This window comes from Nyctereutes procyonoides, unplaced genomic scaffold, assembly GCF_905146905.1.
Source record: "Nyctereutes procyonoides isolate TBG_1078 unplaced genomic scaffold, NYPRO_anot_genome, whole genome shotgun sequence".
Classification (NCBI taxonomy): Eukaryota; Metazoa; Chordata; class Mammalia; order Carnivora; family Canidae; genus Nyctereutes; species Nyctereutes procyonoides.
This window is the reverse complement of record NW_026575133.1, coordinates 46,751,144-46,768,172: the sequence shown is the minus strand read 5'-3', so window position 1 is coordinate 46,768,172 and position 17,029 is coordinate 46,751,144.

Here is a 17,029-nt window from a genome sequence, read left to right as displayed (position 1 = left end):
ATGAAATCTATTTCTGTATTTTTTTTTCAGAAAATTCATTGTTAGTGTATAGAAATTGCATTGACTTTGTATGTTAATTTTGTATCCTGCAACTTTACTGGGTTCATAGATTTAAGTTTTTGGGTTGAATTTTTAAGATTTTCTGTGTAAAAATCATGTCAACTGCAAAGAGAGACTATTTTCCTTCTTCCTTTCTAATTCTGATACCTTTTATTTCTCTTACCTGATTGCTCTAGCTAAGACTTCTAGTACTATTTTGAATAGAAGTGGTGAGAGTGAACACCCTAGTCTTGTTTCTGATCTTAAAGGAAGAGTTTTCAACGTTTCACCATTGAGTATGATGTTAGCTAATGGTTGTCACATATGGCCTGTATTATGCTGATATATGTTCCTGCCCTGCCGAATTTGTTGAGTTTTTATCATGAATGGATGTTGAATTTGCCAGTTGCTTTTTCTGTATCTACTGAGATGATCATCCACTATCCTGTCTTCCAGGTTGCTGATTGTTTCTTATGCAAAGTGAGTCTACTTTTGAAACTCTACTGAATTCTTTAGTTCAGTTATACTTTTCAACTCTAGGATTTGTTTGTTTTTTGAGGGTTGCTATTTCCCTGTCAAACTTATCATTTTGCTCATGAATTATTTTCCTAATTTTATTTAGTTGTCTCTGTATTTTCTTGTAGTTCCCTAAACTTTCTTAAAAGGATTATTCTGAATTCTTTGTTTGGAATTTCATAGATCTGCATTTTTTAGGCTCAGTTATTGGAGCTTTGTTAGCTCTCTTTCATGGTGTCAATTTACCTCATATTTTGTGATTCTTAACTTTTTACATTGGTATCTGCATTTGAATGATTGGGCTCCCTTTCCAGATTTTAGAGGTTTGCTTTGGCAGAAACAGTTTTTTTATCAGTCAGCTCAGTTCAGGTTGCTAGGTGTGTCTACTGGGTACTGTCTTTCAGCAAAGTGGAACCTGCAATTATGGTCTGTTTTGAACAAGGCAACTGTTTGAGCTCTGAGCATGAAGATGGAAGGTGTGCCACTATCTGAGAAGAGTTTAATAGAACTGCTGGCTTGGTTTCCTACCCAAGTAAGGTTGTAGAATGGGCTCCGTGGTTGCCTGGATTGCTGGCTTGGGAGAATGGAACTAGATGGTCAAGACTAGGTACTATACTTAGCAGTAGATGGATTTATGAATTACCTTCCCCGCCCTGGCAGGCAGCAGGGCAGGACCCAAACTGTGTACAGCTTATTGTTTGGGGATCTGAAGCAAGCCATAGTATCCACTAAATTCTGTGGTGAGGTGAGGTCACCAGTTCTGCTCTTCAGGTGGGTGAATCTATAGGCTGTGCTGTCTGTTTGGATAGGACTGTTGTATGGGCTATGTGGCTTCCCCTGTATTCTGGTTAGTTTCTTTGCTTGGACAAGTTAAAGGTGATAAACAGATCTACAGATTAGATTCCTTGCCCAAGTATAGCAGGAGAAGTAGCTCTAAAGCCAGTAAAGCTCTTTGTTGTCTTAATGCAACCTTAACTGTCCCCCAAGTTCCCTGATTGAATAAGAATAATTGTAATTGTAAAGCCAAGTAATTGTCTTTACTCTACAAACTATCATCTATACTTGCCAATTTGGGTGTTCTTGGGCTGAATAATTTCTGGGAGTTGTCTCCAGCCCTCTGGCTAAGTGGGGATGGAAGACACTCTCTACATCAGGAAAGAGCTGTATCTCAGCTCCTTTGCCTGGACAGGAGAGGGAAGAGCTGCTCTAGGCTACTCTCAATTTTCCCAAACAAGATTTCTGGTTGGGAACGGTCAGGGAACTTCAGCCTTAACTAAGAATTAATCCCCCTCCATGTGCATAGCACAGAAATACTCTACATCTGGCACTGGCTTTGCCCTGCCTGCCTCTTGGTTGGAGTGCTTCTAGGCCACACAGCTTTCAGGAGTTGTCTTTTGGCTTTTTAAATCCAATATGCAAATGTGTCTGCTAAGTTGAGTGGTTATAGTAGTAATGGTGGGGTCCACATACATAAACTATATTAAAATACAGAATGATAGGTTTCCCTACTTGAAAGTTTGCTTTAAGTCCATAAAGAACCAGTTCAGGGCAAACTAGATTCAGCAATAAATTCTCCCAGATTGAGACATCTCAATCTCAATGTATTCCACGCATATTCATGATGACGTGAATATATATGGGGGAAATTAACTTTATTCAATGATGGGACTGAATAATTCAACATTGAGACCCCCACAGATCATGTTCACAGAGGATGAGATCCATTTGACTTCTTACTTTCCAGAAGACTTCAAAGCTATCAGGCATCATGAAGATAGAAGTCAAACTCTGGAATAGCAGAGCACATGGGAATAAAGAGGCAGAAAACAGAGCATGCAGGTCATATGGACTAAATAGCGGATTTGGGGATTGCACAGGGCATATTCATCCATGAGTTTGGGAAGGCTGCCTTGGAGAATTCGTGGAGCTGTGGAGAAGACCATGAAGTCCTGAGAATCAGTGGTCTAGGAGGTACCAATGAACAGAGACTTGATGAAATTTTCTTTTAACGCTTTATCTTGGCTCACATACCCAAAAGCTTATGAGGCAGAAGAAAATTCAGATTACATACATGCATGTGTATGTGTATTTTTTTTTACTCTTTATATTGTTTGCAAATGGTGAATTACAAAATTAGAGTTTATTACTTTTTTAAAAAATAAAAATAAGGAAAGAGAAAATAAGTTGAGGCAGGGAGTATATGATATAAAAAGATAAAGTACATTATAAAAAATAAAGATGACAAATAAAGGCAGAGCTAGGATTTATTTGTCTTTTATTTTTAAAAATATTTTATTTATTTATTCATAAGTGAGAGGCAAAGACACTGGCAGAGGGAGAAGCAAGCTTCATGCAGGAAGCCGGATGCGGGACTGGATCCTGGAACTCCGGGATCACGCCCTGAGCCAAAGGCAGAGGCTCAATTGCTGAGCCACCCAGGCGTCCCCAGAGGTAGGATTTAAACCCACAATTCCTACCTTCAAAGTCCAAGCTATGATATCAATGAGGATTACAGATATAGTTTGTTTAAAGCTATTTCTATATTATAAAATGGGGTGAAAAATATGAGGAAAATCTGTGCAAATTCCTAAGGCCCATTGTTGTGAAGGTGCAAAGGTTTTCTGCTTTTTTTCTAAATTTAAGGCTATTTCTTTACGCAAAAGTCATATTGAATTTTATGATCAATATTTATTTTACACAAACTATTTATAAAATAACTTCTGGATTGAACACGTACCTACAAGTTTTCTTTATGTGACTTAATCATGGTACTTCACAATTCAAAGCAATATACTGCATTATTGAAATGATGAGACATTAAGCCATTTTGATATATGCATGCAATAATCTTACTGCGTTATTCTCATGCTGATATAATCAAAATAGGCACAAAACAAATCTGTAAAAGCGCTCTGGCCAATTTATGAATTATGTTGTAAATAGCAGATCTAGTAACAATGACAATAATGTTTTTAGACTGAAACATAAAAAATTAGGCCATTAAATATAGAGAAAATGGTATAAAACAGAATAAAAATGTTTTTGTAATTTGGCAGTTTTTACAATAATAGTAGAAAAATAGCTTCTAGATGATTATTACAGTTTACAGATGTGCTGTTTGGTTTAAAAAATAATCTATATATAGTAATTCTAGAAAGTTATTTTTTAATTTTTTAAAGATTTTATTTATTTATTCATGATAGAGAGAGAGAGAGAGAGGCAGAGACACAGGCAGAGGGAGAAGCAGGCTCCATGCAGGAAGCCCTACGTGGGACTCAATCCCTGATCTCCAGGATTGTCCCCTGGGCCAAAGGCAGGTGCTAAACCACTGCGCCACCCAGGGATCCCTAGAAAGTTATTTTGGATGAGTAGTATAATAAAAAATGCAGAGACTTTAAAAAAATAGTTTCAGAGATATAATTTAGTAATTCATCAGTTGCATATGACATCCAGTGCTCATTACATCAAGTGCCCTCCTTAATGCCCATCACCCAATTTATCCCTTCCCCTGGACCTACCTCCCCTTCAGCAATCCTCAGTTTGTTTCCTAGAGTTCAGCATCTCTTATGGTTTGCCTCCTTCTCAATTTTCATTTTATTTAATTTTTCCTTCCCTTCCCTTATGTTCATCTGTTTTGTTTCTTAAATTCCACATATTAGTGAAATCATATGGTATTTGTCTTTCTCTGACTTATTTCACTTAGCATTAATACCCTCTAGTTCTATCCACATCATTGCAAGTGGAAAGATTTCTTCTTTTTGATAGCTAATATTCCATTATATATGTACATGTACATATACATGCATATGTATATAGACACATATATGAATATATATGAATATGAATTCATATATGAATATGCATATTCATATATGAATTTAGAGAATATGCCATTCTCTGTCCATGGACATCTTGGCTCTTTCGTATTTTGGCTATTGTAGTCATTGCTGCCGTAAGCACTGGGGTGCAGTTACCCCTTCGAATCACTGTTTGTATCCTTAGGATAAATAACTAGTAGTGTAATTGCTAGGTTGTAGGTTACCTCTATTTTTAACTTTTTGAAGAGTTTCCATACTATTTCCCAAAGTGGCTGTACCAGCTTGCATTCCCACCAACAGTGTACTAGGGTTTCCCTTTATCCGCATCCTCACCAACATCTGTTGTTTCCTGAATTGTTAATTTTAGCCATTCTGACTGGTGTGAGGTGGTATCTCATTGTGGTTTTGATTTGTATTTTCCTGTGCCAAGTGATGTTGAACATTTTTTCATGTTGGCCATTTATATGTCTTCTTTGGAGAAATATCTGTTCATGTCTTCTGCCCATTTCTTGACTGGATTTTTTTGTTTTGTTTTTGTTTTTTGCTTTTTTTTGAACCGAAGGTGGATTTTTTGTTTTTTGGATAGTAAGTTTGATAAATTCTTTATAGATTTTGGATACTAGCCCTTTTTTTCTGGTAAGACATTTGCAAATACCTTCTCCCATTCCATAGTTTGCCTTTTAGTTTTGTTGACTGTTTCCTTTGCCTTGCAGAAACTTTTAATCTTGATGAAGTACCAATAGTTCATTTTTGCTTTTGTTTCTCCTGCCTCTAAAGATGTGTCAAGAAGCTGCTGTGGTTGGAATGCCTGGGTGGCTCAGCAGTTGAGCATCTGCCTTTGGCTCAGAGCGTGATCCTGGAGTTCCAGGATTGAGTCCCACATCGGGCTCCCTGCATGGAGCCTACTTCTCCCTCTGCCTATATCTCTGCCTTTCTCTGTGTGTCTCTCATGAAAAAATAAATAAAATCTTAAAAAAAAAAAGAAGCTGCTGTGTGGCTGAAGTCAAAGACATTGCTGAAGTCAAAGATGTCCTCCTCTAGGATTTTTGATGGGTTCCTGTTTCAGATTTAGGTCTTTCATCCACTTTGAATTTTTGTGTATGGTGTAAGAATGTGGTCCAGTTTCATTCTCTTGCATGTACTGTCCAATTTTCCCAAAGCTATTTGTTAAAGAGACTGTCTTTTTTCCTTTGGATATTTTTTTCTGCTTTATTGAAGATTAATTGACCATAGAGTTGAAAGTCCATTTCTGGGTTCTCTATTCTATTGCTCTGATCTATGTGTCTGCTTTTGTGCCAATACCATACTGTCTTGATGATTGCAGCTTTGTAATACAGCTTAAAATCTGGAATTGTGATATCCTAGCTTTGTTTGTTTTGTTTTCAATATTGCTTCAGCTACTTGGGGTCTTTTATGATTCCATACAAATTTTAGGATGGCTTGTTCCAGTTCTAGAAAAAATACTGATGAAATTTTGATATGGATTTCATCGAATGTATAGATTTCTTTGAGTAGCAGAGGGATTTTAACAATATTTGTTTTTCCAGTTAATGAGCATGGAATGCTTTTTATTTGTTGACGTCTTCCTTAATTTCTTTAATAAGTGTTCTATAGTTTTCAGAGTACAGATCCTTTAACTCTTTGGTTAGATTTGTTCTGTTTCTGGTTTGATTTTTTTTCTTATTTTGTTTTGTTTTTGTTTTCCTCTATTTTGTTTCATTATTCTTTTCTGTTGTTGGTGGTGGTATTGTTGTCTTTTCCCTCTCCTATTCTTCTTTGGACATAATGATGAGATGGAGAAATTCATCACAAAAGAAAGAACAGGAGGTAGTACTCACTGACAGGGATTTAATCAATATGGATATAAATAAGGTGTCTGAACTAGAATTTAAAACAATGATTATGAAGATACTAGCTGGGCTTGAGAAAACATAGGAGACACTAGAGAATACCTTATTGTAGGAAAAAAGGAACTAAAATCTAATCAGGCTGAAATTAAAAATGCTATTACTGAGATGCAGTAAAAAATGGAGGCTCTAACAGCAAGGATAAATGAGGCAGAAGAGAGTCAGTGAAATAGAAGACAAAATGATGGAAAATAAGGGAGCTGAAAGGAAGAGAGAAGAAGAACTACTGGATCACAAAGGGATACTTTGAGAAATCAGCAATTCAATAAAGTGAAATAATATCTAGATAATAGGGGTGCCAGAAGATGAAGAGAGAGAGACAGAAGGTTTATTTGAACACATTATAGCTGAGAAGTTATCTAATCTGGGGAAGGAAATATGCATTCAGGCACAGAGAACCTCCTCTAAATAAATAAAAAAAAAAGTCAGCAGCTTGACATACGACAGAGAAGCTTGTAAATTTTCAGAGATGAGTAAAGTGCGTAGACTGAATTTGACCAGTCCTAGATCTGGACTTACTTACTAACTTTGATGTCTCAGTTTTATCATCTATAAAATGGACATAACAATATTATCAATGGGATGCCTGGGTGGCTCAATGGTTGAGTATCTGCCTTCGGCTCAGGGAGTGATCCCAGAGGCCCAGGATGGAGTCCCACATCGGGCTCCCCATGTATCTTTGCCTCTCTGTGTGTGTTTCTTATGAATAAATAAATAAAATCTTTTAAAAAAATACTGTCAGATTATGGTAAGGATGAAATGGGATGGTATATAGAAAGCACAAGCTTTTAGTAATCATGAGGATTATATACTAAAGGAAATCAATTTACCAAAATTAATCTTATGCAATGCATCTAATTTTCTATTTTCCTTACTATCATGAGCTGTCCACAGAGATGAATCCTATTATACTAGGTAAAAAGTCCAGACACAAAGGTTCCATATTATATGATTAATTTACATAATAATCTGGAAAATTCAATACCATACAGAGAAAGAGATGTAAGTAGTTACCAGAAACTGATGGCAGGAGAGAGGCTAACAACAAAGTTCCACTGGCTGATTTTTGAGATTGATGAAACTGTCCTATATCTTGATTGTGGTGTTGTGTACATGACTTGATTTGTTTACCCAAACTCACAGAGCTGAACTTTAAAAAGATTGATTTATTGTATGTCAATTTTATCTTAATAAAAATAATTTTTAAAAATAAAATAAATAAAAATACTTAATTACTACCTATTAGACAATTGATGAAGTCACACTCTATGGTCACATCAGAGCCATTTTGAGAAAAGAACTTAAATGGTGGAGTCTCTGCTTACAAATTTGGTGCTTGGATCTTCTGTTTCTAGATGAAAATCTCAGAAGGAATGAACACAAGTAGTGGTTCTAAAACTTCCGAATGGGATCACGATGTCATGTAAATGATAAAAGCAACACCAATCACTAAACATAAGATGAGAAATTGAAATTATATTTGAAAAAAGCAAAAGTAACATACTCTTAAGGACAGCAAGAGGAAAGTATTACACAGGAGGTAAATGCTGGTTGTGTTCAAGACTTTCAGAAATAGGAAAAATAAAAAATGACAATGAGTCAGCATTGTGAGTATAATAGATATTAAAAGGTGCTACAGAATATATAACTATAGGAAAGTGGCAATAGTGCAGGTATAAGGTCACAAATTCTGTGCAAATCTATCAAGAGAATTGATGGTGTTCATCAGAGAGAACAGATGGCCAAAGTATACTTTTGAAGCATTTGAAAGGTTAGGTTGAACTGTTCTTTCCTTCTGTATTACATTGAAAAGCAAGCAGAAATAGCTCTAAATTATAGCTTAGATTATTCACTTTGGAAATTTTTAAAGTGTAATCATGGTATGGCATAGAGAGAGGTACAATAGTCCAGTGGGAGGTAGATAGAGGGCGTTAAGAGCACAGGCTGGTGAGTCAGATATGAATTGACATCCATTCTTTATCATTTAGTCACTGTTGATATTGAACAACTTCTGTGAAGATACAACGAGATTGCAGAGCACTTAACACAGTGGAGTTAGAACACAAGATGACATGGAGTTAGAACACAAGAAACTGCAGCTTTGGTGGACGTGGAAGGATGACTCTCAGATCTTAGACTCGGAGTGAAACTGATTGAGGTCCTCAGCTGGTGGCTCTGAAATCTAGTGCTGTGTTTAGTGCCAGTGACTGAATGTGGCAGGAGTGCTTAGGCAGGACCACTCCTGGAAGATGGGGGAGAGTCGGTTCCTTCTGACAGGTGACCTTGGCTCAAGGACTCTTCAACAGCCTTGCTGAATTTTCTTTAAAACTGCACCGCAGTTTCAAGTGCTTCCACTCAAGCTTCCTTTCTTGCTTTTCTTCTTCACTTGGGATCCAAAATGCATTGCGATCTGATGGCTTTCCCAACCTCTTCTAATTTTGTTCCTGTTTTCTTTCATAGGTGTTTTCTCTAAAATTTTCTTGCACATTACAGTCTGGATCTCTACTTTTCAGAGACCCTTGACTAACACAGAAGCTACTTGTTACTCTCATTAATATTAATACGCTATTTTTGCTGTCAGTAATTCGTGAAATTAGGGATATATTCCATGGGAATTCTGTAGAGATCTTTAGTGATAGATGGATGTATTTTAAAGCCTGTGAGTGTATTAAATTACCATATCCTTGAGTAAGGTGCTTTCAAGGACAGGTAGACATGCTCCAAAAGGTGATGAGAGGGAAAGAAAGAGTACAATTTATAGTATGTCCTACCTTTTCTCTTCTTGGTTGTGTTCCTTCTCCCTTTTAGACTAAGCTTGAGCACTTTTTAATCATACTTTGTGATACTTTTTATTTTCTTCTCATTTTAGTCTTTTTAAGATTTAGTAAGTAAGCAATAAAAAGAGTTGATCTGCTTCTAAGAGAAGAGAGAGAGAGAGAGAGAGAGAGAGAGAGAGAGAGAACAGAAGGAAAAACAGATCCATACAAAATCACCAAAATGGAAAGAACTGAGAACTTGCTGGGTAGATATTCCTTTAAGATTCTTTCTGGCTCGTGATTCTAAGTCAGGTTTAGCTACTGTATCAGGAATTAAAGTATTGTAGAGGTGGAGAGAACACTGGGATTTATAGAATAAATCTACACATTCTGACTCTAAAAGCCCAAATTATTTATAACAAATTATTTTCTATGCTTTTCTAAATCATTTATGAATATCCAGCACTTACATACGATCTACTTCACTATTGCATCGTTTTGATGATAAAGAATTGATTCTTAAAGTCTAATGACAAGTTCCTTTATTAGGACCTCTTAAAATACCCACAGATGGAAAGAACAACCCCATTCGATTCTTGAAGATTGTAATCAGGTCACCCTTTCGTATTTTTTGTTTCAGTTAAATAGCCAATTTTATTCATTAATTTGTGTATTCATGTAGCAAGTAATTTTAGTGCCTTATTATACTAGTTTTTTTGGTCAATTTCATTACTTTTGTTTGTATTCCTTGGACTCTCTCCAGTTGTTCTAGAATCATTTAAAAGCTGATGACCAATATTAGACACACTATTGTAGTAAGGATCTGACTTGCCAAAAAATTAGATGATGTCTTTCATTTTTATGTTTTATTATCACCTAAACATTATATCATCTCTATTCCTCATATTCTCTCCAACAACGTCAATTCTCCCTCAGCCACTAGAAAAGTATGTGCTAAAATTTCATCTGTGGTCAAACATTACTTCCAGATATTCTTTTCCATATGACACTTAGTCATCTGTTTTAGTTATTTATAACTTACCCATCCTATTTTGCAATTTTTAGTACTGGCATCTGGCTAATTTACTTATAATATATTTTTTAAAATTCCTTTTCTATTTCATTCAAATCAGCTTGATATAAAATTAAGGTAAAAATAAAAGCTCTAGCATTTATTAGCTGTGTGCCTAGGAACAAATTATTTAACGCCCTATTTATTAATCTGAAAATTGAGGAGACTTATACCTACATAACAGGTATGAGAAGCAGGAGGAAATGACATATTAATGTATTGCTGATATAAAGTCAACGGTCAAATTGTTAGTGTCTTTCTTCTAGATGTGGGCAATTATTTACTTTCTAGACACTAAGTCATCATAAGAGAAAACTTGAGAGAGAATGTAGCTGAAGAAAAAATTCCAAAAATAGCTCAGAGAGGGAATATAGCCTTAGGTTTTTAGTAGAAGTATATTTATTTGACTAACTTAAAAGAGAAGGATCAAATATCAAATTCTTTTCATATTTGCTTTAATTCAGAGGAGGGCCATAGAGAAAATATATATTTTTCCCATTTAGACATTGGAGAAAATATTTCAATATAGAAGAAACATGCATTTAATTTCCCCCAAGAGAAAAATGTTATGCTTTTCATTAGACCAAGGGAGAAAACACTGTAAGAGAAGAATTCAGAGAAAAGAATCCTCACAGACAAAGGAGAACTACCAAGTATGGTAAGTGTTATCATATAAAAGAAGGACTCATTATTCTGAGTGGGCCAAGCACTATGGTTACTACAAGGACAAATGGAAGGGAACCAAGAGAAAAGAACTTTCTAATGCTTAAGGCTATTCAGAGGTAGAATGGACAGTCCCATGATGGGTCGGTTTCAAATGTCAGAGACTGCAAAATCACTTTGTCAGGCAGAGAATTTAAGCATTAAAGGTTGACTTCATTAGAGCTGTATTTCTCAAGCTGATCGATACGACAGAAGAGGAAACTCTGAATAACCTTCTAGGAGCCATTAGCCTTAGGGTCCAGGGGGGAATGGCTGGAAAGAGAATCCCCACTGCAACTACTGAGCTCTTAAAGAGATGGAATAGGAAAAAAAAATGAATGGGAGGCCATACATAATCACCTTGCCCATTCTTGTGTCAGCAATTGACAAAACAGATCTCTAAATTCACCCATTCTTTCAGGTGTTTCTGCTCTGGTGAAGGCACTGAGGTAGGAATAAAGAAGAGAACAAGGTGGTCGTGGTTCCTGATCTTTTCAAGCATAAAGACAAATTCAAGTGGCCATGATGACAAATCAATAAAGAGAGGACTGAATAGAATAACTGTCAATTTTGAAAATGCCGTGGTGCTAAGGAGATAGGTGAGGTGCTAATTGCCAAGGAAATAGGAGAGGGACTATGATGGCCAAAACTGAGGATGGGGATAGAGTGGTCAGAGAAAAATTTCTGTAAGGGGCTGATGTTCATTAACATGGGAATTTTATGAAATAGGTAAAAGAAAAGAAGGGAAAAGAAATAGATGATAGGTCAATAGATAAATAAGATAGATGGGAAGGAAGCTAGTGCTGCAAATACAGAAAAGAGCATCTGTGAGGAATAGGAGATCTCAACATTTTCTTGAAAATCAAAGCAACCCACTGTGATCACAAAATTTTCTCTTGGATGTGGCTGGAGTGGTAGTCAGAACCTCTTAGGGAATTAATTTTATTTAAATAGAAATGGAAAGCTATTGAAGGAGTTTTACGAGAAGCAAACAGAAATATTTATTTTTTATTTTTTTTTTAAATTTTTTTTAAATTTATTTATGACAGTCACAGAGAGAGAGAGAGAGGCAGAGGCACAGGCAGAGGGAGAAGCAGGCTCCATGCACTGGGAGCCTGACGTGGGATTAGATCCCGGGTCTCCAGGATCGCGCCCTGGGCCAAAGACCGGCGCTAAACCATTGCGCCACCCAGGGATCCCCTATTTTTTATTTTTTAAAAGATTTTATTTATTTATTCATGAGAGACACAGAATGAGAGCCAGAGACATAGAGGGAAAAGCAGGCTCCTCGCAGAGAGCCCAATGTGGGACTCCATCCCAGGACTGGGATCATGCCCTGAACCAAAGGCAGACATTCAACCACTGAGCCCCCCAGGTGTCCCAAAAAATTTATATTTTAACAAGATTGGTTTTTAAGTTTTTGACTTTTTATTTTGAAATCAAGTAAAGGGATCCCTGGGTGGCACAGCGGTTTAGCGCCTGCCTTTGGCGCAGGGCGCGATCTTGGAGACCCGGGATTGAATCCCACGTCGGGCTCCCGGTGCATGGAGCCTGCTTCTCCCTCTGCCTGTGTCTCTGCCTCTCTCTCTCTCTCTCTCTGTGACTATCATAAATAAATACAAATTCAGAAAGGGACACAGAACATAAAGACTTCTAACTCTGGGAAATGAACTAGGGGTGGTGGAAGGGGAGGAGGGCGGGGGGTGGGGGTGAATGGGTGACGGGCACGGAGGGGGACACTTGACGGGATGAGCACTGGGTGTTATTCTGTATGTTGGTAAATTGAACACCAATAAAAATTAATTTATAAAATAAAAAAAATAAAGTTAGCCTTGTAATTCACTGTGAAAAAAAAAATGAAATCAAGTAAAAAAATTTACAAGAATGATACAATGAATTTCTTTATAGACTTGTCCTAGCTTTGCCATTTACTGTATTTGTTCTTTTTCTCTCTTTTTGTAAATAGTTATTATTATTGCTATTACTACTGAATCATCTGGCTGTTGAGTCATAAACTGCATAACATTTTACTACTAGGTAATTCAATAAGTCCAAAGAAAACATTCTTAGATAACTGAATGCAATTACCAAATTCAGTAAATGTAACATTAATACACTACTATTACCTAACAAAGAGAACATATTTCAATCTTTCCAACTGTCTCTCTAATGTTCTTTATATCACTTAATTGTATTTTTGGATTCAGGATTCCTTCTAGGGCCAATACTGCATTTATTTATTTTTTATTTATTTATGATAGTCACACACAGAGAGAGAGAGAGAGAGAGAGGCAGAGACATAGGCAGAGGGAGAAGCAGGCTCCATGCACCGGGAGCCCGATGTGGGATTCGATCCCGGGTCTCCAGGATCATGCCCTGGGCCAAAGGCAGGCGCCGAACCGCTGCGCCACCCAGGGATCCCCCAATACTGCATTTAGTTAACCATGTATCCTTAGTCTCCCTTGGTCTGAAACAGATCTCTTAGTCTTTGTCCTCATGGCATTGATGTTTTGAAAAGTACTGGCAGCTGAGATGCAAACTCAAGGTCCTTCAATTTGGATTGTCTGATATTTTGGCATAGTCAGATTCAGGTAATGCATTTTTGGCAGGAATCCCACAGAAGTGATGTCCTTTCACAGGAATAATACAGAAATTATGACCTACTCACTGCAGCACATCAGCAAATCTATGATGTCACTGCATCTTATTAATTGATGATGCTAACTTTGTATGGTTAAGGTGATATCTGCTAACTTTCTCCAATACAAAGTTATCCTTCTCTTTCCTGGGAGATGCTTTGAAAACCCATAAATATCTTGTTTTCTATTAAACCTGTACTTAGCAGTATTTAGCAGTGATATCAATTCTTACCTGAATCAATTATAATGATAGTTGGTTTTTACAATTCTTTTGTACTTTTTACATTAGTATCAATTCTTTTTATTCCATACTTTAAAAAAAATTACGTAGTCTTTACTTATTTATTCTGGTCTTATGGATTCTAGTTTTATCAGTGGTTTATAATCTGTGCTGTTTTTCATTTTGAAACTCAAATTGTCCCATATTTGTTCAGTGGGAGCTCTTTCAAGCTGGCTCATCTGCCTTTCAGCATGTTCCCATCAGTTTTTAAATACTTCCTTCATTTTTGGCACAAATGGCTTGGGTGTACCTTGTTTTCCTCACTCAAAGCCGATTCCTGTAGTGGAGAGTGGTGTGTTGAAATCCACATCTGGATGAAGAAGCTCATCCTTGGAGCTGTGTGAGGAGCATAGAATATTCAAGGAGAGAAGGTAACTGATCAGAGACTATTACATCTGTGTGAAAGGTCACAGTGATTTGGTCTAAGGTGATAGGAATGGAAAAAGAAAGATAAGAGGACACATTTTATATGTGTATATGCAATTATATATGGAAACTGCTAATATGTGGATATTTAGATAATTGGATATTGAGGCTCAGAGAAAAGGGGATTCATGATAATCCTAGGCTACTGGAATCCACAGTTGGTGAAGGATGTATATTGTTCACCTTTGATGTTCCTTCCAGGCTCACATGCTGAGTCTATACTCTGGCAGCTGGGTGTTGTGTGCTGTCTTTTTGTTGACTGTGTGACTGTGACCAAACTTGCATCTGTGTCTGTGGGGTCATACTCACACGTTGCCATGGCAACCTCCCAGGGTACAGCTGCTTGATGTCTTTGGTGGCTTTCATGAATAGAAGGCTCTGGAATCAACTGCCTAAAGCTACTCGGATGTGACTCGGCTGGTGCCAAATAGTATTGGGAACCTTAGTCTAGTCTTTAGAAATAAGGAATTAACAAAGGGAATGTTCTCAGGGCTTCTTATATAGTGTAATGGTGATAAAAGTTTGAAATTTGATGAAAGAAAATGCCAGTTTGTGAATAAATAGGAGCTGGTCTTCCTATTGTAAATATATAATTTGGAATGAGAATACAGGGACTAGGGAAAGCAGCAAGGAGAGATTTATATTTTTGATGTATGTGATAATAAGCTTGTCTTCATTTAATATCTAAGAAATAAGATTTGATTGACATTTATTGAAAAACTCAAAACTAGAAACATTTGTTTTGTCTCCTATTTCCTTTAGCCTGCAGATATACAAATAATAACCTTTGAAATCTGTAATCAAAATACTGTAATACTCCAAAACTTCTCTTGTTGATGTTTTATGTATAGAAATACTACAAACCATGAGAGACTCCTAACTCTGGGAAATGAACAAAGGATTGCAGAAGGGGAGTGGGAGATTGGAGTAATTGGATGACAGGCACTGAGGGGGGCACTTGACAGGATGAGCACTGGTTGTTATACTACATGTTGGCAAATCAAACTTCAATAAAAACAATTGAAAAAGTAAAATAAATTTAAAAAGAAAGACATACTATGTATTTTTAAAATTTTTTCCACAGCGCATAAGTTCAGAGAGAATTTCCTTAAGGGGAGAGATCATGTAATGTGTTTGGAGAAGGGAAATAAGACTCACATTGGGAGACCTTGCATCTTTTTTACATGAATTGATCTTTCTTTGGACCCAGGCTTCTTTGTTTGGAGGGCAGTGAGTCCTTGTCTTTTTCTCTCTGGATGTCTAGTTTGTTGGTTTTGTAGCTCAAAGCAGTTTTTCTGCCTCATCCTCCATCTCTTTAAGGCCTCAAAATATCAGATGCAAGTTTTAACCTCTCACTCAGATGTTCTTTCTCTGGATTACTGACCCTTCACTTAGCATGAGGACTTGAGTGTCTGAAATAGTTCTCTAGTGAATGTGCTCAGGGGCAGACAGCCTATTCTACTATAGTCTGTTAAATGCTTTATATACGGGTGGTTGGGTGTTTAAGAGGCTAAGTTCTGGTGTGCTAGATTCTGTGGGCTTGACCTTCAGTTCCATCCTTTACTTAGTAACTGTGACTTCAGACAAATCACTAAAGAGGTTTGTTTTCTCAACTATGAAATGAGGATAATGATAGTCTTGGACTCATCAAATTGTTTGGGGACTTCAAGGAAATAATGTACAAAAAAGACTTGGCATAGAGTCTAATCCTTAGTAGAAACTGAGTAAGTGGTGGTATTATTTTAATAATTATTATTTTGTAAGTGCTTCTTATTTTATAAGAGCTTCTTAGGTGCAAGGTCTATATGAAGTCCTATACTGACTTCTCTCTTTTGAATATTCATAGTCTTTCTATAAGGTGGATGCCATTAATAATCCCATTTTAGGTATGAGGACACAAGTACTTACAAAAAAAATAAGGAACTAGTCCAAGGTGGTACTGGTTGAGCTAAGATTCAAATAAACTCTGTCTGATTCTAGGGTTTGCACTCTCATTTAGAAGGCCATGGGACCTCTGTCCATACTGATGACTGGTGTATCATAAAAAACAATATCATAGCTAATATTCATGGAACACTTTCTGTGCTAAATATTACAAATAACTAGTATTCAGAGAGTGTTTGCAATCTGTTGAGCTACAGTCTTTACTTAGATTAACTCCTTTAATCCCCTTAATCAATTTATGGGTTAAGAATGTATTACTCTTATTTCTCAGATGAGGAGATGAGAGAACTTAGTGCACTGCTCAGTGCCCCAGAGCCAGGTCTGTATGACCCCATGTCCCAGAACATCTTCTCACCACAATTGTGAGCAAATGCACTTCTGTTGTTTGAAGGTATGGAGCTTGCAATGATTTATCACAGCAGCCCTAGAAAACCAGTACACTGTACATACCTTCCATCTTTTCCTGTTACCTGGGAGGTACTGAAAGAAGAAAAGACGAGGGCAGGTTATGTATGTATATTTTCAAATCTAATATTAGGGTAAATTGGCTGATAACCTTGCATTTTGTTATGCTGAAAGAAACCTACAGTTATAAAATCCAAACCATAATTCTATTAGTTTTGCCTTGAGATTTACTAAACACGATCACTTCTCTTCTACTGGGGAAAGGCCAGTTTGATCATAAATGATTGGTGGTCGAGTGTGTGTGGGGGGTGCTCTGCTTGAAATGGGAATTTCTAGAGAGAATGAAGACAGGGAAGGTATGGCAACTCCAGGCCAGAGATAATGAATTCCTAAGCTATGAAAAAAAGAAGAAAGAAAGAAAAAGAAAGAAAGAAAGAAAGAAAGAAAGAAAGAAAGAGAGAGAGAAGAAAGAAAGAAAGAAAGAAAGAAAGAAAGAAAAAAGAAAGAAAGAAAGAAAGAAAGAAA